The sequence below is a fragment of the Pongo pygmaeus genome, chromosome 12 (assembly GCF_028885625.2).
Source record: "Pongo pygmaeus isolate AG05252 chromosome 12, NHGRI_mPonPyg2-v2.0_pri, whole genome shotgun sequence".
Lineage (NCBI taxonomy): Eukaryota > Metazoa > Chordata > Mammalia > Primates > Hominidae > Pongo > Pongo pygmaeus.
In genome coordinates this window covers 126,193,133-126,220,496 of record NC_072385.2, presented here as the reverse complement: position 1 = coordinate 126,220,496, position 27,364 = coordinate 126,193,133, and the positions used below count along the sequence as shown (strand labels likewise).

Genomic DNA, 27,364 nt, shown 5'->3' with positions numbered 1-27,364 from the left:
AACAAGCCACTGGAGACACGAAACTTCTAATGCATGGCTGAGCACCAATAGAAGGTGAGCTCTCATTTTGATTGGAAAACTACCTCTTCTGGAGCCTGGCAGCGAGGCTCCTGAACTTCAGTGTCTCAACCCTGATAGTCCACATGGTAACCTTCCACTTGTCCTTCCCTTACTGAACTTCATTCTGTCCCATGAGCACACAAATCTTGTCCTTTCCTCAGGGACTTTGTACCGGCTCATTCTGCCAACGTCAGCTCCAGTGCCCCTCCAACAGATTTATCCTGGTCTTGCTCTGCGTTCCAATCTCATCACACTATTCTGGTGTCTTTGTGGCACGTATGACTCACTAATGTGGCATTATGTGTTTACTTATCTGCACACTTAATGATCTGCTTTCTCTAATTAAAATACAAGCTCCACAAAAACTAAAACAGTGTTTGGTACACGGTAGATACTTCAAATATGTATTGAATGACTGAAAGATAAAAAATCAATGAAATGCTACAGCTGCATCCCTTTCTTGAATTCTGTCAGATGGTCCCAGTTGTGGCAGAAGTATATATTTCCATGACTGTAATTATTTGATTTTGTTTTAAAGAAGTCTTTACCCAACAGTTAGGGAATATGTATTTTTCTCAGGCACACAGAGCAATTACAAATATTCACCACAAGCCGTTTCCTAAACAAGTCTCAAATACCAAAGCATCAGGATCATCACATATATTATATTGCATATCTAAACACAAATATGGCTCTAAAATATAGTTAAAGGACGATAACAAGAAATAACCTAAGATATGTTTAGAAAATTTAAACCACACTTTAAAGTTGATCGTAGAAGATTGCATAAGGGAAATCACACAATACTTGGAAATGAATGGTAACAAAATACTCTAATTAAAAATTTGAAGATATAGCTAAAATAGTATTTTAGGAAAAAAATGTGTTGTCTGAAATACATGCTAGAATAAAAGGCTGAGATTTCAGAAAGCAATCAAACCAAAGAAAATAAGGGCAGTAAGGTAATAGGTAAAAGATGAGATATGCAAATGAAGATCACTATAGCCAAAATCAAATCTCTCAAAAAGATAGTAAGAGAATATTGTGGAGGCCTGTCTACCCTAAAATGGACAACTTTTCATTATACGAACCTCTCAAAAATACTATTGAACAAAATTAGGTTAAGGAAGAATAGAAACCACAACTAGTTTAATAACACATACTTAAGAAATCCTTAGTTAATAATCTTTCTACAGAGAAAACATCACACTCAGGCAGTTTTCTGGGTGGGCTCTACAAAATATTAAGTAGATTATTTTAATCTTACACAAAGTCTTTAAGGCAACAGAAAATAAGAGAACACTCACTATGTCCATTTATGAGATGTAAAAATTTAAGCTTTCATATCAAAACCTTAATAAAAATTATATAAGAGAAGCAAAAGAAAAGTAAACTGCAGGCTATTTCATTCCTGAATGAGGATGCAAAAATTTCCTTAGCAAAATATTGGGAAATTGAATCTAAGTAATATACATAAAAATACAATAGACCAGCCGGGCAAGGTGGCTCAAGCCTGTAATCCCAGCACTTTGGGGGGCTGAGGCGGGCAGATAGTGAGGTCAGGAGTTTGACACCAGCCTGACCAACATGGTGAAACCCCATCTCTACTAAAAATATAAAAATTACCCAGGCATGGTCGCGCACACCTGTGATCCCAACTACTCAGGAGGCTGAGGCAGGAGAATCGCTTGAACCCAGGAGGCGGAGGTTGCAGTGGGCCAAGATTGTGCCACTGCACTGCAGCCTGGGCAACAGAGCAAGACTCCATCTCAAAAAAAAAAAAAATACAATAGACAATGCCAAATTTGTTATATTTCAGGAATTAAAGGTTGAAATAACAACATTACAAATGTGTTAACAAACTTACCATATACATAGATGTCAAAAGGAAAAATATTCATAATAGATGCAGAAAAATTACATATAAGATTCATAATCCACTAGTATAAAAACTGAGTACTTTTGAAATAGGAAAACTGGCAATCTATAGCAAATATCATACATAACGGTGAAAATATAGACAGTTCCCTTTTACTCAGAAATCAGACAGAGAAGCCCATATCCCTGTTCTTATTCTGCATTGCTCAGGAAGATAAAGCTGGCAAAGATTGTGCCCCGAATTCCACCTGCCCAACCAGCTCCCTGGGTGCAGCTCCTGGTCACAGCTTGAGGTCTCAGTGCCTGGGTCTCAGGCCCCAGGTCACACAGTTCCAGGGTCCTAGGGCCCTGGTCCCAGCCATAACCAGGAAGGAGGTGACTGATTGAGCCCAGGAGGGGTGTTGGACCTCCCAACTGCACCCTGTTCAGGATCTGCTCACCCTCTAGCCTCCAGATGAGCCATGTACCCAAGGTCCAAGGACATAAGCAGCAAGGGTTTGCTGTGGACATGACAGTTGCTAACTCCTAGTAGGTCCCAGGAGGTTCAAAGCACTAACAAAGCCTCTGCCTACCCATTGCACCTGAGCTGAGCCTGAAAGACGAAAGTCCAGGATGTCCAGAAGTCCCAGGCCTGCAGAACTGTCTACACTTGGTGCATATTTGAAAAGCCTCCTGTAGAGGCAATCCCCCAAATCCCTTGCAAAGTGGGAGCCTCCACATGGGGGCTTTCCCAGTCTAGGAGTGTGGAGGCTACAGTCCTCCTGGACCACTGTGCCTACCTGGTGCTGAGCAGCAGCAGGAGCAGCCACCAGGGACCTGACTGCCCTCCAGGGCTGCTGTCCAGCCAGGCAGAAGGGGTGGTGGTCCTTATTTAATTGCCTCTTAATCATGTTTTATATGTACAGACATGGAGTTGCTTGAATGCTGGAATTAGGTCCTATCCTGGTGTCATGAGGCTAGTCCAGGCCAGGTGCATAGTGGATTGGAGATCAAAGGATGACATTTCAGCCTCATGGAAAGTTCCCTCTTTATTCAGTTCTTCCACAGAAGGAAGAGCAATTGATTGGAAGGAAGGGATCACCCGGGCCTCCAGAACTAAACCCAATGCTGTTTTCAGAATTTGGTACCTGAAGAATCATGAAGCCAGTACAACAATAACTCCTCTGCATCTCATAGCCAGTGCATGAAGGGGTCTTCCCTGGGCAACAGCTTCCTATTTTCACCTGTCAATGCAGTCTCTACCTGCTGTCTCCTAAAAACATCCATCCCCATTATAAAATCCTTCGGCACCAACCCACATTTAGTTTTCCTTCCTGACTGAAGCATACGAGGGTTGCCCAATCTGCCCCTGCTACTTTCTCATCTCAATCCTAATTAATTAATCCTAATTAATCCTGAATTAATTTTAATTCAAAAATTAAACCCCGACTTTTGCTAATTTGGGCATTTGTCCATTTGCTCATGGTGAAATCTGGCCAATTCCTACATATTTTTGAAGATTGGTGACAATACTTGGCTTTAGAATGGGATGGGTGAGGGATATATTTGGAACACTTTTGGCCCAAGTTTTATCATTTGGAAAATGGGATTAAGGCTAGCTACCTCCTAGAATTGTTGAATTCTTAAAATCTATATGTACAAACATACTTGAAAGGTGTTAGGCCGGAGTGTCAACCAGCACAGTGCAGTGTCTGGCTTATAGTACAAATCCAGCTCATGCTGGTATATTTCCTCTTTTGACCCTCAACGCAGACGGAGGAGTGAGGACCGCCACCCCCACCTCTGTGCCCCTCCCTCATATTCCACAGACACTGGAAAGCCCTCCCTCAACCACTGCCATAGTGCCTTAGTCTTTTCCTTTTTAAAAAATCTCACACTACACTCTTGCTGTTCTTTGAGGACAATGTCCTAGGGCTGTGTATCTCCAAGGGTTGAAGCAATGCTGGCATGTACCTTATGTGTAGTAAGTGTTTGTTGAATGAAATAAGGAGCAAACACATCTTCCCAATGGGTGAAGAAACCTTTTATCATGGGAAAGATTCGAGTCCTTGTGTGGCTGGCAAAATGTTATCAATACATTTTCACATAAAGAGCTTTTTATCCCTTGAAATTATAGAGTGGATTAAAAGTTTCATAATGGTTGGTTTTTTTTCCCCAAGATTTCCAAGTTTGGATGAGATGTTATTTTGGACAGTATTTTAAATTGAGCTCTTGAGTTGGTATAAAAATATCATGAACCTCAGATGTAGCAAAGAACGCAGCTATTGTCAAAGGGTAAGCACTCTAAAATGAAACAAGTAGTATCATCTCCAAAACTCTTGTGCTAATTCTTCCAGAGCGTGTTCTGTGGGGAGAAGCACACTGCTATGGAAACCACTAAAGAGAAGCAAAAAAATTCTTTGTAACTAGGAGCTGGGGCCTTTAGCTTTGCAAATTAGTGCCAAAATACCACTTATCCATCTGCATCCCTGACAGTACAAAGATAGTAAAACATAACACCTTATCCTGTACTTGCTCATGCAGATGGAGAAGTGTCTGAATGTGATAAAGACCATGTCTAGGTTTCTCCTGGACACCAGGATCTGGAAGGAGAACCCCACTGTGAGAAGCAGAGGTAGCGAGAGCGAGCACTGCATTCAGGCAGGTGAGATGACATTCCCAAAGGGCTTTTGCAAACCAGAAAGCATGGTGGGTGTGATTTTTATTACCCTCCTGTGTGCTCCTGAGTGCTCTGCATCTAGGCTGTGCACAATCAAGCAGAATGCTGAAAGCAGCCCTTGTGTGTCCTGCATTTTTTGTGAGGAAGCTGCACTTACATTAACTTCTCTAATCTCTAATAGCACAACCTGTGGAATAAAACAGAGCAACGTGAGCATAGTTTTTTACACATAGCAAGATATGTCAGTTGCCAGTGTTTGCCTCCCCACTTGGACCATCTACTGGTGTCTTTAGGTTTCTTTGTGTTTTGCCTAATGCATAGGATGAATAACCAAACGGGAAACATAAAGATAGACATTTCATGGCTTCTCAGCCAAATAAAAAATTAATATTCTTGCAAGCATAGATGTAAGCATGACCAAAAATAATCATGCTAACTGGGGCCATGTGGATTTCCCTCAAGTAAAAAGTACCAATTAAATTCTATGGAGATTATTTTTATTCCATAGTTTATCAAACCATTTTTTTTAACTTCCTCAGCCATTTCTCCCTTTCTAAATGTCCTTAAATCTAATAGGTCCAGAAATAGGAGAGAGGGACAGAGGCGTCCTTTCACTGATGAGTGGGAGGACAGGAGAGGCAATCCCTGCTATGGTTTGAATGGGTCCCCTCCAACTTCAGGTGTTGAATTTTAATGGCTAATGTGGTGGTATTAAGAGATGAGACCTTTAAGAGGTGATCAAGCTATGAGGGCCCCTCTCTTAAGAATGGAATTGAGGCCTTTATAGAAGAGACTTCAAGCAGCTTTCAGCTCACTTAGCCTTCTGTCATGTGAGGACACATCCTTTGTATCTTCTGGAAGATGAAGTAACGAGGTGCCACCTTAGAAACGGAGAGTAGCCCTCACCAGACATCAAATCTACTGGCAACTTGGTCTTCGACCTCCCAGCCTCCAGAACTGTGAGGAATACATTTCTGTTATTTACAAATTATTCAGTCTCTGGTATTTTGTTATAGCAGCACAAAACAGACTAAGACAGTCTCCATACCATCTCCTCAGCCTAAAGAACCAGCTTCTTGCTCAGGTGGAATAGACCTTCTGGAGAGAAGCTATATTTCTACTAGAAAATCAGTTGTATTTTCACCAATCCCTAAGGCTCTTCCAGACATCAGGGCAGTTGTAGAAGTGCCTGGGGAATGGAAATAGGCCCTTTTCCACATAGGCCAGTGGGACATTTATTTCCCTCTCTGTGAGAGACCTGTTTGGTTGGGAATGAGAGGAATGCTGTCTTTTATACCCACTTCCGGGGAGCAGCCAGCTCCCACGTGAGAAAGAAGACTTTCTACAGGGGCCAGGACCCCCACTGGATGCCAGAACCTCAGGACTTTCACTACACAAACATGTACATTCTGAATCATTCCTAGCAACTCTTCACGCAAAACAAACAAGCCGAGGAAAGTACCTCTCAGATGCACAAGCCAAGAATTCTAGAAACTCACTTTCCTAACCCCAAGTCATCTGCAGAGCACGCCCACAGAGAGCACCTGGGTGTACGGCAGTGCTTTTCTCTTGTATTCACAGCTTTTAAAGACAGCATTTGGGAAAGTATGTTCTCATTCATAGCCGATACAAAAGGTCCTTACACTTTTCTTGTAGTTTAGTCATTTTGTAATTGTAACTGATTTTTCTTTGATGTTATTTCTTTTTGAGTCATATAAAGAAAAAAATAAACTTTGGTTTAAGCTTTTTTGTTAGCTTACTTTTGTACAATAGCGCTTGTCTTACTGAACCACATAACGAAGTTAGAAGCTGCCAGATATCAATCAGCGTGGCCCCAGGTACCATGTCCTTGTGTGTCTGGAATATATTTATCACGTGCTTATTATATGCTGGGAACTGTGTAAACTTTTTAATGCATTATGTCAAGTTGTAATAATTACTCTCTGTGAATGGTGTTTTGTTAACCATGTTTTAGAGATGAAGAAATTGAGGTTTACCTACAAGCAAACTTGTCCACTGTCATAAACTCATGATTGGTCCAAAAGATTTAGCAATCAAATCCTTTGCTCTATCCAGGATAAGTTGCAGTTATATTTTGAGCACTTACAGAGTCCAGCGTTGGCAGATAGATACTTTTCGTCATAATACATAAGTATCCATCTATTGATACTTTAAAGTTTTTAAATTAGTTTTCTGAGACTGATGTAAAAACTTACCACCAACTGGTGGTTTAAAATAACAGAAATGTGTTCTTTCATATTCTAGAGGCGGGAAGTCCAAAATCAAGGTGTCCTTTTAGTGCCTCCAAAGCAGCAGATACTTTCTTCCTTTGCCTCTTCCAGCTTCTGGCAGCTCCAGCTGGCCTTTGGCTTATGGCTGCATCACTCCAATCTCTGCCTCTCTGGTCAGTTGCTTCCTACTATTGTGCCTACCTTTCCTCTGTGTGTCTCTTATAATATGCTTGTCATTGGATTTACAACTCTTAGGGCAAGACTAACTTCCAGTGGGTTGGAGATGGAATATCTCTTATAAATTACTGTTGCAAGAGATCAGTTCTGGGGCAGAGAGATAAAAATTTTTGGAGGCAAATATTTAGTTACTCTCTCTGAGTGAGACAACAGTTTTGCTTGTAGACAGGTACCTGAACCTCCTCTGTAGTAGAAAAGATGAGCAGGCCTCTGCACCTAGAGAAATTATGGAAATTGTCAGAAGTGTTTGAACCAGAGCAACTCCATCTTGAATAGGGGCTGGGTAAAATAAGGCTGAAATAATACAGATGATCTCATCTCGAGGTCTTTAACTTGTTTACATCTGCAAACGGTCTGTTTCCAAGTAAGGTTGCAGGTTCCAGGGAATAGGATGTGGACATATGTTTTGAGAGGCTACCATTCTACTATGTAACACTACATTTTAAACAGAAATGAAGATTTAGCAAGTATTTTTAGCACCTACCATATTTTTAAATATATGTTATCTTTCTTGAAATGTATATTGTGAAATAGCTATACGTTACTTAATAGAGAAGGATTACTTAATTCCTGAGTTATAAGCCCTTTCTGGTTTTAATATTTTATATATTCTACTGTTCAATTTCATTACAGATATTTATACCTTGTTGTTTAATTTCATTATAGATATTAGCATATCAAATTAAGATGATCTATAATTTTTCTATAATTTATTTTTCAGATTTTAGTATAAGGGTTATGCTATCTTCATAATTAAATAAAATAAAATTTCTTTTTGTTTCCCTACTCACCACCATATTCTATGGAATATGCTATGAAACACCAGATTTACCTAAAACATAAATGCATGAAAAAACATAATTTTAGAACTGTCTCATTTCAGGACACTCATTAAAGTGAATTCTTTGAATTTTTTAAGGCCTTCCATGTTTATTGGTACATTCAAATTATTTACCTGCTTGAATCAATTTTTAATCTATATTTTTCTAGAAAAATAATCAATTTCTAGCTTTAATGAGTATTGGTAAGAGTTAAAGTTATTTTTTCAACTAGTTTCAACAACTGTCCTCTGTACATGTTGTTAGAGACTTTTCTCCTATCTGACTTCTTTTCTTCTTTTTTTGTTCAGTGTTCCTGTCTAACTATGTGGATGTTATATTGGAGTTTCCGTTGGATTCATTGCTCTTTTATTCTTCTTGACATTTCCTAAGTGTCTTCTTGTTAAAATACTATATTTTAATGCAATTATCATATTTAGAATTAGTAAATAAACAGAAACCATTTCCCTATCATTTTATCTCATTTTTTCCAGTAAATTTTACTGTAAAAATATGATACCCTTTAAATTAAAATTTTTAACAAACAAAATCTCTATTTTCTTCCTTTGAACTTGGAACCCTGGCCCAGCCCATCCTACAGACATGGTGCAATTTATCTTGGCCTTTTCCTTTGTCACCCCCTTAATTCTACCAGAGGTATTGCTAACATCTCCAGTTAATAATTTCCACTAACAACGCAGAACTCAATTAGCATAATAAGCATTTCCCATCTGCACTGAGCAGTCTTCCCATCATCAGTCTGGAAACTAACTACTGTATAGAAAAATCATGGGGAATAATTAGAATTAGCACACACGAGCCACTCAACAAAAAGCTGTTGCCATCCATTGGGCATAATCAGTAGGTTATGCAAACGTGGTTATTGTCATTTCCACTCAAACTAGAACATACGTGTGGAAGAAGATGACTTTGGAGTTTGATAAGAGGTTCTGTGGAGACTTGCCCAGGAGATGTCAAGCAAGGCAATGGCGTCCTGAGGGAGGAGCACACACCGCAGTCAGCCTTGGGGCCACCAGCCCAGCCGGGGCCTCTGCTCAAGTAGTTTTCTCTCTTACAGCTTTGGGACTCTCATCTGGAAGAAAAAGGAGTGACTGAAAATGAGTGAAGGCTTTCCCCAGTGCTGTTCCCAACAGCATCCAATGTGTAGACCCCTACATGCAAAGAGACCCCAATGCCTTCTCAGTTCCCCATGCTGTCGATGCCTCAGACCGTCCTGGTTGCTGTCTATACTCACCTTGTTGACTACCCAAATATATGGACCTGCTGAATTCTTGACCTCCATAATGTCAGTGGTCTTCACCTCATCTGCATATTTGCCATCTTTCGCCTGGTCACCCCACAGAACTTTGCACCATCCCAAAGTACACTGCCTTCTAAATGTGAGTTGTGCCTCGTTTACTTTTTACTTCTGATTTGATTCCTAATTAAGTTTTTATTTTATTTTGTGGATACTATGCATATAAAAGAATATAAAGAAAGTGTACATGGATATAAAAAATATAAGCATGTCACCCAGCATAGTAAAAGCACTTTTACCCAAGCTTTGGAGGCCACATGTGATCATTCCCAATGCAAAACCTCAACCTCAGTACCAAAGATAAGTATCACTTTGAATATTTTACAATTATTCTCCTGCATTCATTCTAGTCTTATTATTTCCCTAAATAATTTAGTGTTGTGTGTTAGAATTTTATATGAATGGTTATCATACTGTATGGATGTCTTCTTCTGTGTCTTGTATTTACATACAATGCCGTGTTTGTGATTTGGCCATGATAATGTTATCAATACAAGTAATTCATTTTTGCAGCTGAGTTTTTCATTCTATGGGCACATTGTGTAAGTATATAATGATATATTTCTCTATTGTCCTGTCATTGGACCTTTGCATGGTTTACAATTTTTGGCTATTAGAAATAATGCTGCCATGACATTCTTGCTCACGCGCACTGGTATGCACTGGGGATATGCTAGGAAGCAAAGTTGCTGGGCTATAGCATATGTGCATCTTCAAATTTGCAAGACAGTGCCAAACTGCTTCTCCACACTCTCATAGATATTTTGTACCTTTCCCAGCATTGTTTAAGAATCCTCATTGTAGTCGGGCACAGCGGCTCATGCCTGTAATCCCAGCGTTTTGGGAGGCTGAGGTGGGTGGATTACTTAAGGTCAGGAATCCATGACTTGCCTGTCCAACATGGAGAAACCCCGTTTCCACTAAAAATATAAAAATTAGCAGGGTGTGATGGCGGGCACCTGCAGTTCCAGCTACTCAGGAGGCTGAGGCAGGAGAATCGCTTGAACTCAGGAGACAGAGGTTGCAGTGACCCAAGGAGATCACGCCACCACACACCAGCTTGGGCGGCAGAGTGAGACTCTGTCTTGAAACAAACAAAGAAACAAAAAGTATCCTCATTGCTGCACATACTCCCCAATACTTGGTTTTATTACTTTTTAATTTGTCTTGTAAAATGGTGATATCTCATTGTTATTTTACTTTGTATTTTCTTGATTACTCATAAGAGTGGGCATATTTTCATGCTTTTATTGCCTATTTGCTTTTTCTGTTCTATGAAATGCCATTCATGTCTTTTGCTCATTTATCTATGGGTGGTCCTTTTCTCCTGTATTGCCTTTGCATGTTTATTCAGTTCTCTTCTGCCATTTAAGTATTAATGTTCTTAAAGCTCAGTCTTGGGCTCTCTTTTCTTCTTAAGCTTCTTTCTTCTCATATAATCCCATCTACTCTCAGTTGCCATCTAGTCATACCATATGTATGCAAATTACTTCTGATTTTATATTTCTAGACAAGATCTAATTTCTAGCTTCACATCTTAAATCCAACTATTTCTCAGTATGCTCACTTGGATGTTTCAAAGGCGTCACAATTTTAACTTCAAAACCAAAATTATTATTTTCCTCCAAATCTGTTATTTTTAGTGTTCTCAATCTCTAAGTGTTGCACAAGGCAGAAACCTAGAGGGCATTTTGACTTTCCTCTCTCTCCCATACATAATTTCTCAGAAAGGTCTATCAAGTTTACCTCCAAACCACTTCTCAAGTCCATGTTTCTTTCCATGCCCTCTACAAAACCTTAGTCTAAGCTATGTCACCTTCCAGCTATGGCTACAGTTTTCTACTAGGCTCCCTGAACGTATGCTGTGTGTGTCCATTTAGTTCTCCACACTAGAGCAAGTGAAGTATCCATTTTAAGTGCACAGTTGATGATATGGGAAACATCAACAGCTTCCCATCTCTTAGAATAAAGTCTAGCATTGCTAACATGTGACCGAGAACATTGTCCATTTCCTGGCCTCTCCCTACGTCTCCTCCTGTGATTTCTCTTGCTCCTTGTGCTCAGCTGCACCACACTGGTTTCCATTCCTTGAAAATCTGTGTTTTTTTTCTGCCCTTATTATTGGACAGGCTACTCTCCATTCTTGGAATGTTACCTACATGGTTCCATTGTGCTCTACTTGGTTATCACCTAAGAATCTTAGCCCAAGCACAACTTCCTCTGAATGTCATTCCCTGATAAGCCTATCTGTTTTATAAGCTCACCAGGAATTACAGTCATTTTGTTTGGATGTCTTATGCATCTGGAAATATGAATATCTACCCACCCCAGGAGTTCCATGGGGGTGGGGAAGGTGTTTGTTTTGGTTCCCATTAAACCTAAACCTAATGCAGTGCCTGGCTCATTATAAGAACTTAAGTAATATTTATTAAATTAATAAATTATACTCTCATATCATCTGGTTTTTAAAAGATATATCAGGTTTTATTTTTTGTTGTTACTTGGTATCACTGATCTGTAATAAAGCCCAACTCTGCACATATATGTTGTAAAATGTTCGAAATAAGATCACAGGGCTCAGGGGGAGGTGGGAGGGAGTTGGTAGGCATTTTGGTGTGATTTCTAAAATAGGTCCTGGGAAAACACATGGTAAAATGAAACTTAGAGGCAACTAGGCTACTCATCAAGTCACTGACTCAGGAACTTGGAAGGGCATCCACCACGTGGAGCATCGAACTGTTCAAGGTAAAATAGGTCAATCCGGGGGCTGCTTCTTCGTTTTTGTTTTGATTTTGTTTCTATTTTTATATAACCAACTTATTCTCAAAGTTCCCTTATACATTATTCTGTTTCATTCATGTTGTTTTCATTCTCTTTTACAATTATGGAGATAGTTTGGAAAGAAAAAGTAAGAAGAGATATCCTTTTCAAATTCAGAGTCTTACATAAGACATCTAACAACATTACTGTCCTGTGACTTCTAAGCAAATTAGAAATAAAATAAGATGATGAAATTTGGGATGGCAGAGAGTCAATAATTGAGATCCACTCTGAGTCAGAAGAAATGCCTGTAGAATTTCAAGATGTATCAAAGGGAAATCGTAATAAGATCCACATAAACAGGACAAAAACAATACAAGGTATTGCAATTATGCTAACCTAATTAGGATGAATAGTTAAGACAAAATATTTAACTGTTAAATGGGTTTGCAAATCATAAATATAAATATTGTGCCTAGCAAAGGGAATGGTGTGAAAAAAATAACAAAACTTAAGTGGGTTGCCGTATTCAATAATTTCCTCAATCATAAATACAGATTGTAAAGAAGACATTCTTTAGAAGACTTCAACTCTTTTGCAGTAAGAAGACTTTGCAAAATTGCAACTGAAAGACTCTACTGGATTATAATTGGTCAAACTGGTGCTTTACAACCAATCAGAAGTGATAGGCTTCATAAAGTTCTGTAATTTCAGAGATTTCAGAGGAGACTATGTTCATTTCCAGCACACATATATGCACCTTTTCAAGGACACATACTGGCTGTGTTACCAGAAGAAGCATGGAATAATGAAAAAGAATATTCTCTGCCATGTTATTCCTAAAGGATCCTTTGCAACCCCAGGCAATGTATGCCCAGTGCCTCTCCTCAGCACAATGTGAAATTGGCTTTTATTATTAAAGGGCATGGTTCAAGTACAACACATAGGATGTCCCCTGGGTCAGGGCAATTAAATTGTCCTAGTCAGGAGAAATGAGTTTCTCCTTGATGACGGATCCAAATTTTAGTTCCAGGTTCCCCAGGTGCCCCCTCTTCTTAGTGATCTCCCTGGAGAGTGCATTCTTATTAAATTTATTGTGCGCAAGTTCTCTATCAAGGTCAGCTTCTAAGGAAACTGCCTTACAAAAGTGACCTGAAAGTCTTACCCATCATATCAATTAGTATTTGTTTTAAGTCAAAGAAATGTATCTCTAATTGTGGAATCTGGTCTATTCACAAAGGTAAAAGAAGGGGTTTCCAAAGGTCCAGAAAACCATCTGACATGGCGATTACCACATACAGGTAAAAGGTTTATCCCATGGGGAAGGCATAGTATGGAAACATGGACTCCGAAAATAACAAAAGAATAAATAATAGCTAGTCCCATAGTCAAAATGTCAAATGTTAACAAAGTATCACTCAGCATAAGCTGAGCTTCAGTGTGCTGCTGGTACTATGTTGGTAAAACCTCCCGTGCAGAGTCACCTTGCCAAAGAGGCAATGTGGGCATGCTGCATTTCAGCAAAGGGTGCTTCGGACAGACTCAGGTCCCATCAGCATCATCACAGTGACTCCTGATGGGCTTATATGACAGAAATGAAGGAGGCTGTTAGAAGAACAAATGAATGCTTCTCCAGTAAGGGGTACACTATGTGTGTGGCTGAAATCCCAGAGGTTGAAGAATAAACCTGCCTGCCCATCTCACATAGACCTGAGAATGAGAATGAAAATAATGGCCTAAAAGGGCTGAGGTGAAAGATCCACCGTAACAAACGTGGGAGCGAAAGGAAAATGGCCCATGTTAAGTAAAACTCTATGGTCCAAGTCATTTCTGTGCAGGAAGCAAGCCCCTGGGATAGAAGGGACAGACAAACAGAGCCTTGATCTCCTGTTGGAGAATGAAGAAATGACCAACGATCAGGAGCCAGTGCTACGCAGGATGCAAGACACGGATGTTGTCCGCTGTGAATGCTGGTAGAAAGTGAAGCTGATGTCCCCTGTCAGAGACTGGAGCTGATGCAGCATGGGAATATCGGAGATGTCAGAATCAGTGAGTGAACTGAATAAGAAGTGAGAGGCTTTAAAGAATTGGCGAAAAAAATTCCTCAATAAACATTTGTCCCACCGTAGCACTTTTCTTAAATTAAGTTAAAAAGGGAACTTTTGATGCCACTCAAGGGGGAAATTGTTTTTACAGGTGTGGTTTTCCAGCCCATCACCCTTACTTCCCACACATAGGAAATAGAAGCATGATTTCCTAGTTAACCATTTGATGAAGGATTCATTTTCTCAGTTGACTTAAGCTCGTAGGTCTTCATCTATGTATGCCCAGCCTGGGCTTACTGGCACTTTATTTTGCTGAAACAAGAAGATATATATTTTCTTTATATCTTCCCCCCAGTGCAACTGACTGAATGTTTGTGTCCCTCAAAATTCATGTGTTGAAGTCTTAACCTCAGTGCGATGGTATTAGAAGGTGGGGCCTTTGGGAGGTAATTGGGAGGTAATTAGGTCTTGAGGGTATAGCCCTTATGAAAGGGATTAGTGCCCTTATAAAGGGATCCCAGAGAGTTCCCCTGCCCTCTTTTGGCCATGTGAGGGCACAATGAGTAGTTGGCAGTCTGCCACTCAAAAGAGAGTCTTCATCAGAACCCCACTATGCTGGCACTCTGATTTTGGACATCTCAGCCTCTAGAGCTCTGAAGAATAAATTTCCAGTGTTTATAAGATACCCAGTCTATGGTATGTTGTTATAGCAGCCTGAACTCTGACAATAGATAATATTAACTCTCCACTATGGTCTGTAGCTGAAAACAGCCATGTAGGTCTAGGTTACTGTTTCTCCAATATTGCCTGAATACCATCTGCATCAGCTACCTGCATAGCTGGAATGGGAGACGTTTGACTCCCTTCCCAGACATAGTGAAGCAGAATCCACCTAGTTGGCTCAGAGCTCTCCAATGTTAATCAGAATCCCCTGTTGATTTCATGTATTAGGCTTTGGGAATTTCATGTCTATCTGAGAAATATTATTACATATACCTGAAAATTAGTATTTAGCTTGCAAACTGCTATAACGGTAATATATGAATATGACATCTGTTTATATTTTCTACATTTTGTGGATAGGAGCTGTTAACTTCTAACTTCCCCCAAAAGGGCACCAAAACAACTCATTGATATAGTAAAGCTGAGTTTACTGCTTGCTGCAGCAAGGAATCCACTAAACCATTATGACAGCATCTAAATAGCATCTGAGGGGAGTTCTATGGTTTTGGCGAGGATTGAGTTTCTGTTTTAAGGTAAGTCTTTTCATGCTATTAGGAATGGGCTAATTGGGATTATGTAAAGCGCATGCATTATAGTTTGGGACCAGTGGGTGCAGCAAAAGGAGACTTTGAAGAAAGTCTCCAAGAATAGGCCGTTGTTTGGTGAGAAAACAGTTATTTACTGAGACTAGTTAAGTAATCTATTGCCTGAGATGGGGATAAGAACTCAGTTGACAAGTCTATTCTCCAGATAAATACATTTTTGAGAAGACCCAGATATCATAAAGTTATTTGTAAGTTTATCATCTCGGCAAAGGTTTCCTAGAAGAGAAAAATTACATTAATACAGACAGTCGAAGGCTAAAGTCTTGCTAATGTGGACAGTGAGCTGTGTAGTTGCAGATGCCTTAAGTTCTTCAAATTGGGAGTTGGAGTTGCCTGTGTCTTATTAACTCTATGGAATGTTCTGTTGGCTCTGTATCAGTGTCAGTGGAGGAAGACCCAGTCTGCAATTTCAGGAAGGAAATCAGACCTGAACCTGGCACTCAGAGATGCTCTTCCAACTGGGGTTAAGCAGAAATAAATAGAAGACAGGATATGCTTCATTGCATCTCTCAGGTCTAATGTCTGTGGTAATAGGATAAAGGAAATTGAAATGTTTGGTCTCTGATTTCTCTGTGGGAAAGGCTGGAGAATATTTCATTTTTGAGATGTGCTACTGGTCAATGATTTGCTTTGTCACATCACTAGTGTGGCTGCAAATTTCAGGGTTGCTATATTTTTTAAGCAACATCATCACCCAAACCTGTACACTGCCTGTGAACTTGGATGGACAAGAGCTATCTTAGTTTATTTTTTGTTGCTATAAAAAAATACCTGAGGCTGTGTAATTTAGTTCATAAAGAGGTTTATTTAGCTCATGGTTCTGCAGGCTGTGCAAGAAGAATGGCAGCAGCATGTGCTCGGCTTCTGGTGTGGCCATTTGTGCTGCACTGAAGTATGACAGAGAAGTTCAAAGGGGAAGTGGGAACATGCAAGTGCAAAGAGAGACCGCACCTGATGGGCTTCCTGCCTTTATAACAACCCACTATCCAGGGAATTAATTTGTTTCTCAAGAACCAATCCAGTCTTAGGAGAGCCAGGACTCACTCACTACCCTGAGCCAACACCTCCCACCACACTGGGGATCAAATTTCAACATGAGATTTAGTGGGGACAAACAAACTATATCCAAACCACAGTAGTAGCTAAGCATATTATTGAGAAGGGAAATAAACCAACATAACTAATCAGCTAACTTCAGAGTGGGCTTGGTAGGTAAACTTAAGTAATATTTGGTCCTCACTTATTTCATAACTCTAGGTCATAACATCAAAGAGCCATTAATTCACAAAGGCGTGACCTGTACTCCGCATGTCTGAACTTTGAATAGTAGTTACAAAGAAAAAACAGAGTGTGCTTGGAGAATGTGTCTATGCAGGCGGCTATAGGATTTTCTTATATTCCAGAGAAATTCTGACCTACGTGAGGATAGCAGCACTTTGATGAATCCTGGATGTGGCAGCTGAGATGAACAGGATGGCAAAGAACAAAACTGCTGGAAGGTGTTTGCAGGAACAGTGCTTCCCCAAGTTTTCATGTTATGGTACACATAGAAAGTAGTGGTATTTATAAAATATACTGGTCAGGTTCAGGAATTTCTGCCCTGAGGACAGGAGAATCAATAGCTCAACAAACCTATGCGCATTCAAGAACTCAGGTTGGAAAGCTCTGATCTAGAACAAAAGAGCTTCTCTGTGGATCTGCATCCGCATTCCATCATCAGAGAACAGGAGAGGAGATAGAATCTCAACTTCAAGAACATTCATGGAGCCCCATTTTTAGGTGGAAAATGGTAGCTTGATTGCTTTAAAAATGACATAGATGGAAGAAAGGCTCTGCTTCTGGTTGATTGGGTTACTTTTTTCTTTTGTAAGTTGGCCTTTCTCTGTCACTGGAGAGGTGAGAAGGAAATTCCATTGCTGTAGTGGGCTTAGGGAACAGGGGAAAACTTTGCCTTGATCTTACATCTGCTGAATAAAAAAAGAAACCCCTTTATGGCCATTGAAATTTCATTTGGTTTGGGGGATTAAGGCCTCAGCTTGTCATCTAAGTTGCCATTGTTTGGTGCAAGATCAAATGCACAGCTTGATAGTTTGGGAAAACTGAAGCTAGAGCTCCATGTCCTCACCTTCTCACCAAACAGTGGCTTTTACAAGCACTCATTGCTGCTTGGGTTCGGGGGGCATGCAGAAGGAGTGCTGATGCCTACGTCTCCGAGGCTTGACCCAGGGAGGAGACGTCATGCGATTACCAATAAGCTTCTTCAAACCGAGAGCCCGTAGGATGCCACCATCACTGACAATGGCTACTTGGGTTTTCATTGCTTGGAGAAGACAATTGCTGTTCATTGTGCCCATTGAGCAGACACATTTGTGGGCATACAAGAAACAGCATATAGTAATCCTTGGACTCGATTATACGCACATTCTTTTTCCCTTTTTAATTTCAGTAGTCTTCTGTGACATAAGTGGCACTTCTGTTACTCTCCTGAAGGAGGACCCTCTGAATCACCCTCGAGGACAGGCACTTGCTCTGCACAGACTTCCCTGTTTGGAGAGCCGTCTGTGCATCCAGCTTCCCACTCTCCCCAGGCACCAAACAATGGGGTTCTGTCTAAGGCTTGTTGAATTTTTCAAACCAAGACAGTAAGGAATTGAATTCTATGACAGCAAGTGTTTTTAGAAACAAAAAAATGAAGATCAAACTTGGGTATTCTAATTCATTTTCTTCAAAGCAACTAGACATGGTAACAAAGATCTCTCTTTTTCTCCTAGACACACACAGAGACCACACTTAGTGAGAAGCAACATTAAAATTGCTAGAGAGTCTTACACAAATTTCTATAAAAGCAGGCTTTGAAGCTTCAAGTCATTGCACTGTCCTCAGTCCATGATATTTGATTCCCTTTTCTTTACATACAATTTCAGTAAGTAAAATTAGTATATATCTACACACGCATATTTATACATTTTAATTCACACAAAAATCCTGTGAGCTGGTTGTAATGATTAATTTTATGTGTCCACTTCACTGGGCCACAGAATGCCCAGACATTTGGTTAAGCATTATTCTGGGTGTGTCTGTGAGGGTGTTTTGGGGTGGGATTGACACATGAATTGGCAGACTAGATAGAGAAGACTGTCCTCCCTACATTACGTGGGCTTCATCAGTCAACTGAAGACCTGAACAAATAACCGAGTGAGAAGGAATTCCCCTGCCTAAGTGGCTGATTAGGATGTTGGTTTTTTCCTGCTTTCAGATTCTAATTGAAAAAATGGCTCTCCATGGATCTCAAATCTGCCAGCTTTTGGACTAGAACTCACATCAGAAGGCTCTCCTGGTTCTCAGGCCTTTGGATTCTAATGAAAACTATACCACTGAACTCTCCTGAGCCTCCAGTTTGCCAATTGCACAAGCCAATTCCATATATATATACACACACATACATATACGTGTGTGTGTGTGTGTTTCTCTGGAGAACACTGACTAATACAGTGGTATTATTCTTCCCACCCTAAAGGGCTCAAAAAGGCTTTATGGCACCCTAAAGTCATGTAACTAGCAAGCTACATCTAGTATTCAAATTCAGTGCTTTTCCCATTTCACCACAGCTGCTGTGATATCAAAGCCCCAGCCCTTCTACTGTAAAGTGTCCAGACCATGTGACACTTTGTACCTGCAAACCTGGTACAAATGCAGGGTTCCCTGAAGGTAAATGTCTGCAGTCCAACAACTCCACTCTCCCCAGGCATCTCCTTTAGAAACACACACCCCTACTCATTAAGAATGATTGATTTGTCTTCTCAGTATTTGCATTTTCCCTGAGCATATGTCCAGCTCTTACTCATAAATCCTCAAACACCACCTCTAAACATAAGAGAGGGGCCGCACTTCCTCACCCCAGAGGAATTCCAAGCCCTGACTGGGCACAAACATGCTTACTAACCTCATGCACACAGTTACCACATGATTCATAATCCAAAATAAGACCATTTGGAGAAGAGAGTGGAGAGGTGCTATAAATCCCAACACTAGGACAGCAGATATAAATGGTGACTCTCCTGGGTAGACTGGGAAATATGGTCATCCTGTTTATACACCTAATGCCTATTGAGCATCATTTTAGCAAATGCCATGGCTTTAACATCCCTGAAATAGAGGATCAGCGTGTTCTGATAATCGACGCTCACATTTTCTCCTTTTCTACCTAAAAAATAATGTACCAAATTTCAGGTGGTGTTTCTCTAAGGACCTAAGATTCATTTTTAACAATCCAGTCAAAATTCATGTGTGTGACTTACACACACACTTGTTTCTTTCTATCCCCTTTAAGTTCAAGGAAAGTGCTGTATCTAAGGAAGTTGCTTTGGATTATTAGAAAATCATCAATTAAAGATAAATGGTCAGGAAAGAAATTTCAGGACTTGCCCATTCAGGAAAGCATGTATAATTAGGTGAACCTAAAACTTCTCATAGAGTTGTAAGTGTTCCTCATGCTCCCTAGACACCTAGTCAAGGCTTCTGGTGTCCTGTGTCTGAGAGAGGGTGAAAAAAATTTCCTTACCCATTTTTTATCCTGCCATTTAATGTGAGAATAAACAGGGCTAAAATCAAACATCAATAATTTATTCAAAAGGTTTAAATTTCAAAAAGAGGATTGACTTATTAGAACCAGTTTTGGCAGTAAGAGTGAAAGTTGTTGCTGTTGGTTTTTTTTGTTTGTTTTTACATTGTACAAAGAAAATAAAATGAATATAATTCAATTCTCAATTCCAAACATGTTTCCACAAAAGTCAAGTTGAAATGTTTTTCCATAGCATTTAAAAGAGTATAGTAATAGCACATTAATAAAAAATAGGTCAATGGTCATGACAGATTCCAGAGTACTCCACAGGTTTTACATAGGTGATAAGCTATAGGGAAAGTAGAAGCTATTCTAGAAATGATGTTTAAAAAAAGTAATTATTAATTCAGAAAACAGTCTTGAGTTATATTTCTACATTGTACCATTCACAAAAAAGTTGTTTGTAAGAAATCAAATAAGTAAATTAGAACTATAGAAACATTCGACAGATATAAAAACAGACAAATATTAAAAACATGTTTATTATGTTAGTTTAGAAAAGAAAGTCATAATTGAAACAATAAGACAATGTCTATAGGGTAATAAATAATTCCTTTCTCTACATTAAAAGGTAGAATTTTTATATGACTAAAGATGTCATGAAATATTTAAGTACAAAGGAGAGAGGAGGAAGATAAAATAAAAAGAAATCTTGATTATTAATACAAAATATATGAAAGACTCAACAGAAAAAAATGGGCAAAATGAATGAATAGGCAATTGTCCAAAAAAAAGAAGAAAAGAAAAAAGGCACACAAAAGGTTACAAAATATATGGAAAAAGAACCCATGTAAGAAGTAAACAGAAAATTTACATATAAATCCAATCTAAAAAGCATTTTTAGATCCATAAAATTGACAGTGTCAAAGGATTGGCATATTTAAGGTTGACTAGAATGAAAAAACTGCTGTTACTCTCACACAGTACTGGTGGGAATGTAAATAAGTGGTCTTTGGAGAACTTTCAGGTAGATTGCATTAAAATGTTAATGCAAAGATAGCCAGCACAAGGCTATCTTTGCATTATTTTGTTTTGTTTTGTTTTGTTTTTTGAGATGGAGTCTTGCCCCGTTGCCCAGGGTGGAGTGCAGTGGTGCCATCTCAGCTCACTGCAAACTCCGCCTCCTGGGTTCACACCGTTCTCCTGCCTCAGCCTAGGTGTAGCTAGGACTACAGGCACCCGCCACCACGCCTGGCTAATGTTCTGTACTTTTAGTACAGACAGGGTTTCACTGTGTTAGCCAGGATGGTCTCAATCTCCTGACCTCGTGATCCGCCAGCCTCGGCCTCCCAAAGTGCTGGGATTACAGGCATGAGCCACCGCGCCCAGCCTGCAGTTATTTGTTTAGCGAAGACTTGTAAACAACCTAAGTATTGGCCTTACGTAGAATAGGCTAACTGCTATAATAAATGAAACCACATGGTAATGACTCAACAGACAGTTCACTTCTTGCTCAGTGACTGTCCTGATAGATGTTTGGTCAATGGGCTGCACTCCTGCTTTTTTTGTTTGGTTCCTTTTATTTTAGGGCTCAGCCAACCTGTGGAGTTTTCCGAGTCTATATCCGGCTGGGGGAGAGGAAAGACCATGCAACAAAAGCCCAAGGGGGTGTAAAGGGGCCAGGCCCAGAAGCAGCATCTACAAGGTCTCCACTGGCTAGAATTCAGTCACCTCCATCCAGCTGCAAAGCATGCTGGGAAATGTGTCCATGGCCAAGGGAAGTAACCTTTGGTGAACTCTAAGCTGTCTGTGCCTCAGTGTCTAACAGGGGAGAAACATCTAACTGTAGGACAACATTCCATACATAGAGATTGTGGTGAATATACATGTATCCTTTCAAGTCAGAAATAAAAATGAAACTGCAGAAATAAAGAAAATGATGCCGTTTATTGTAAAATAACAACATCATTATCATATTTATTTAGAGACACACGCATGCATAGGACATAGTAAGGATGTACTCGAATGCGGTGGTCCCCAACCTTTTTGGCACCAGGAACTGATTTTGTGGAAAACAATTTTTTCGTGGATTGGGTTGGGGGGATGGTTTCAGACTGGGGTTGGGGGATGGTTTTGGGATGATTCAAGCACATTGCATTTATTGTGCACTTTATTCCTATTATTATCATACTGTAATATGTAATGAAATTATTATACAACTCACCATAATGTAGAATCAGTGGAAGTCCTGAGCTTGTTTTCCTGCAACTAGATGGTCCCATCTGGGGGTGATGGGAGACAGTGACAGATCATCAGTCATTAGATTCTCATAAGGAGTGTGCAACCTAGATCCCTTGTGTGCACAGTTCACAATGCGGTTTGCACTCCTATGAGAATCTAATGCTGCCACTGAACTGACAGGAGGCAGAGCTCAGGCAGTAATGCTTACTAGCTGCTCACTTCCTGCTGGGTGGCCCAGTTCCTCCTGCTGGGCGGCCCAGATCCTAACAGGCCACAGACGGGTACTGCTCTGTGGCCTGGGGCTTGGGGACCCCTGCCCTAATGGGTAGCAAAGGTTATCTCAGAGACTTTGTTGGGATTCAGACTGTGGTCAAAGGGAAAAGAAGAATGTGCACTTAGAAGTGATATTTGAATAGTTTTCAATAAAATGAGTGTGTTTGTTCATTACTAATATAATAAAAAATAAGGTTGATAATCATGGTGTTCTACAGCTCTGATTCTGGGGGAATTTTGAGGCCATTGGGAAGTGATATGTAGATTTTTTCTTTTTCTTTTCTTTTTAATTAAAATTTTATTTTTATTTTAAGTTCCGGGGTACATGTACAGGATGTGCAGATTTGTTACATAAATAAACATGTGCCATGGTGGTTTGCTGCACCTATCAACCCATCATCTAGGTATTAAGCCTACAATGCATTAGCTATATTTCCTAATGCTCCTAAGAAACAACAGATGTTGGTGAGGTTGAGGAGAAATAAGAATACTTTTACACTGTTGGTAGGAATGTAAACTAGTTCAACCATTGTGGAAGACAGTGTGGAGATTCCTCAAAGATCTAGAACCAGAAATAGCATTTGACCCAGCAATCCCATTACTGGGTATATACCCAAAGGAATATAAATCATTCTGTTACAAAGATACAGGCATGTGTATGTTCACTGCAGCACTATTCACAATAGCAATGTCATAGAATCAACTCAAATGCCCACAATGATAGACTGGATAAAGAAAATGTGGTACAAATACACCATGGAATATTATGCAGCCATAAAAAGGAATGAGATCGTGTCCTTTGTAGGGACATGGATGGAACATTTTCCCTTTTTTTTAACTGCCTTTTCCTCTTTTTTCTCCCATACACAAGACTGTTAAAACAAGTGTCTGAAAGACAAGTTTTGCTTTCTATTACACCACAATGTTTCTCAAAATATTGTTTCTAGAACTCATCTGAGCTTCTGTATCTGTTGTTTCCAAACTTCAGTATGCTGCAGAATCATAGGGGGGCTTATTAACACAGATTTTGAGTCTCATTCCACCAAAGTTGTAGATTCAGTAGTTGCGGATGCACACGAGAATTTGCATCTTCAACAAGCTCTCAGGTGATGCTGGTGTCACTGACCTGGGATAACACACTGAAAACCATGTCGCATAGAAATGTGCATGTTCTTTGCTTTAGGTATCTTGCTTGTATACCACCAGCTATGTTTTCATGAAGGTTATTTACTTCCATTACATCTGTATGGTGTAAATACCACATAACAGTATTTTTCTGAGCATCTCTTCCTAACTACCTGTTCAGTGACATCACCTTGATAGGCTGACATCAGCCAAAGCAGGAGGTTTATAGCATGGAAATCAGCAAATGCTACAAAGTCAGGGTTCCCCTACTACCTCCCACAAGAGACAGTTGTTAAACATTTACTAACACACTGTTGATTACACAAAACCATCATTGCTGCATAACTCTTTAATATGCATGTCCGGGGTTCAAACGGGTGCTGGTTTTCTGGCTTAGACACCCTAAATTCTCCTTACTTCACCTGCAAAGGAGGCTGTTGTCTGGCTAGGATATGTTTTTGAGCTTGGTAAAGCACACTTTCTTGAAAAAAAGGAAGGGAAATAAAAACCGAAGGCCCTCCAGTTTGGGGTGCTGGGGAGTTCTCTTTCTGCAGAGTGTGGACGGGGCACAGTAGCAACAGCCATATTTGTTGCTGTGGTCTACACGTCTTCTTCACCATATCATGGAAATGTAACTGAGCTATCAGGGATGTCCATGCACACCTTCACAGTGCTCATCTCAAAGCCCGTTCTTCCCACAGGTAAAGCTGTCTCTGCTTTCGTTTTCTTGGCTCTCTCTACCTCTTTGCATTTTAATAATTGCTGAGCACAAAAGCATTGCTCTAATACCAACACTGATGTTTCTGGCTCACTGGCCGAATAAGATGATGAAAGGCTCTTTAAGGTCCAGGAGAAAGATCCTGCCTGGGTGTGGACATCACACAGCTCAGACCAAATCCCAGCTCACTCACTGTCTACACCATGGCATTGGCCAAGCGATGGATCTTCAGTTTCCTCCCGTGTAAGATGAGGATAATAGTACCTAACTCAAGAGTTGTGGCAACTGGGATAGATCATTTAAACATAAGCTAGTAGAGAAGCTGGCTACATTAAAATAAGCTTCTTACTATTGCCAAAATATATACTAGAGTATCTTCTTTTGAGAAACTCAGGAGAATAATTTTCTGAAGAATGAAATTAGGATAGCCTCTGAAACCTGAATGCTAAATCCCACTGTAGTATTTAAGTTTCCCAGCTTTATTCCTATGTGGCATTAACTTTCCATGTATAAAGTTGTAGGAAAGAGCTCCCTGTTGAGGCCCTGGCTAATACCTCTTTGTGTCTGAGCACTGACACCTGTGAGCATCAATAATCACTTTGTTCACTCGCATTATTAAAGGAGAAATGTGCCTATGAGAAATCCAGAAGGTTTGCTGTATTTATTTGGGAAGACAGAGAATGCCTTCTCACATCTTGACATTTTAATGACAGGATAATATAGTGTTATCCAACCCAACTTGTCCTGACTCTTTCTGCTTAGGTTCAGCAGGAAGAGCCCACTGAACACCAGGAATACAGTTGCATCAAGCTGCTCTGCATGCTCTGTCCAAATCAGGTTTGGAGACACCCAAAGCATTTTTCCTTAGAGATCACATTCCTGTTTTGAAACCGAGTCCTCATATTCTAGACCTGGCACAGACAGTAGAAATCACTCAGCCCAACCAGATCATTTTAAGGAGGAAGGAACAAAGCAGAGGGCAGGGATAATCCCACCCCTCCCATCACAGCTAGGGAGCAGCCGAGCCAGCATTTCACACCAGGCCTCAAAACAATAGTAAACTTCAAAATTTTGTCAGCCTTGTTCAAATTTCTAGAAATTAGTACTGGGATTTTTACATCAAACAAAGCAAACTCTTAGACTGAGAAAAGCTAAGACTAATGTCAAGAACCATAAAGGTCTTACAAATTGTATATCCTGGTAAACTTTTTGAGAACATAGATAGTAATGATTATAATAATATTAACTGATAAGCCTATGTACTTTACATATCATATGTACTGTACAAATATATTGTTATACTGTTCTGGGCTCATTCTCTACAATAATACACTTTAATTTTCACAATAATACATAAGCTATGTATGATTATTTCTATTTTAGAGAGAAAAAGATACTAGTAGAAGTCTACAGAATTGAAACATCAGGCTGGTTAGTGGGAGAGCCAGGATTTGAACTCGGCATTTGTTGGAAGCCAGAGCCCATTCCTTTCTTCTGAACTGTCAAGGACCAACCTTTCCATGACTCCCCTCGGAACTCCATCTCAGAGTGAGATCTGTGTCCAGGCAATGCCGATCTTTCATTTTGATTGTCTTCCTGCCTCCTTGCCTTTCAGGCAGCGGACAGCATCCTATTACTCACAGAGCCTCACTTTGAAATGAGTTCAAATATCCCAAGCACTTCTGAGGCAGGCAAGGTCTTTCTGTTTAAAAGATTGTACGCTTAATCACTTCCATGAGGCTGGGACGTCTTGCAGAGGACATGCCAGCTGAAGTCAGAACACTGATAAAACCTCAGAAACCAGAACAAGGGTCTCTAGGGACCAGGGTGTGGAGTGAGGGATTGGACTGCAAAGGGGAATTGGAAAATTTCAGAACATCTTGATACAAATACTCTACATTTTTATTGTGTTATTTGTTACAGGGCTATTTACATGTATCAAAACTAATCAAATTGTACACTTAAAAATTAATGAATTTTATTGCATGTAAGTTATGCTTCAAGAAAGTTTATTGAAAACAGTCTTCAAAGTTATAATCCCTAGGCTATAATTCTTAACAGCCTTTGAAAATACAAAAAATATGCCTCTGTAACAGTCAAAATTTCTGCAGAAAGTAGATGGCACACCCAAATGAGATAATTTTAGTATAGTTCAGTAAAGGGATTGTTTATAAAGAAGCAGGCAAGGTGTAGGGTGAGCACAAGAACAGTCTAATTTCCTGGGCTAGTAACATCCTAGAGCTGCCAACCCTTCCAGCCTGAGACGGGAGGGGTGGGAGAAATTGCACCCCTGGAGACGTCAGCAGTGTGGGAAGGCCACTAAGCAGGGGTGGGGGCCTCAGGAGAGTAAAGAGATCCAGCCAGACCCTGAGACCATCAGAGAGAGGACAAGGGCATAGAAATATATGTGCAAAGTTATTACGTGTTACAAAAATTAAGTCACTAATTATTAGATTGCAATGAGTTAAAGACATGTATTGCATTCCTTTAAGGAGCCAGTATATATAGACATAAAATTTAATACATTACTAACAGTATACTGAAAATAATTTGTTTTACACAAAAGAAGATGTCAAACGAGAAACAGAGAAACAAATAAGATGAATAAACAAATAGATACACACCTGACCCTTCTCTAACTCTCCTTATGCGGGTGTTCCTCAATACCCAAGTTCAACCTGAAGCCAGAGACCCTGGAGGCAGTCCCTAAGGGTGTGTCCTGGGGCACGGGCTGGACTCGGAAGGAGGCAAAAGGGTCTGAAAGGCAAACAGATGGTGGCCAGCATGGCCTCACTGAGCATCAGCCACTATTTGATTTCCAATGCTCTGGGGGCATCAGCTCTCCCCCAACCCCCTACCCACCTCTTTCTAGTTCTGCCTTTAGTGAAAAGGTGTGAGGGGCACTCATTTCTCTGATAGAGTCCATTCAGGATTTGGTGATCAGGACAGATCAGTGGGTGTGGGATTTCCCTAAGTGGGCCCTCGGCCCCATGATCCCTGCAGAAGGTGACCACCAGAGCCAGGAGCCTCCTCTGCAGGGAACGGCTCCTCATGGGCTTGGACCACGAGTCTGAGGCCACTGCTGCCCACCAGCTTCCATGATCAAAGCCAC

The 27,364-nt window shown here is 40.2% G+C and overlaps 1 long non-coding RNA gene across 1 annotated transcript; it reads right to left on the bottom strand.

Moving 5' to 3' along the window:
• Window positions 1-708: 708 nt before the first annotated feature.
• Window positions 709-25,911, bottom strand: LOC134737879 (uncharacterized). Its single transcript, XR_010123281.1, has 3 exons — window positions 25,767-25,911; window positions 8,796-8,976; window positions 709-7,281 (listed from the first exon to the last, which is right to left on the bottom strand). It is a non-coding gene; the product is annotated as an uncharacterized LOC134737879 (long non-coding RNA).
• Window positions 25,912-27,364: the final 1,453 nt, after the last annotated feature.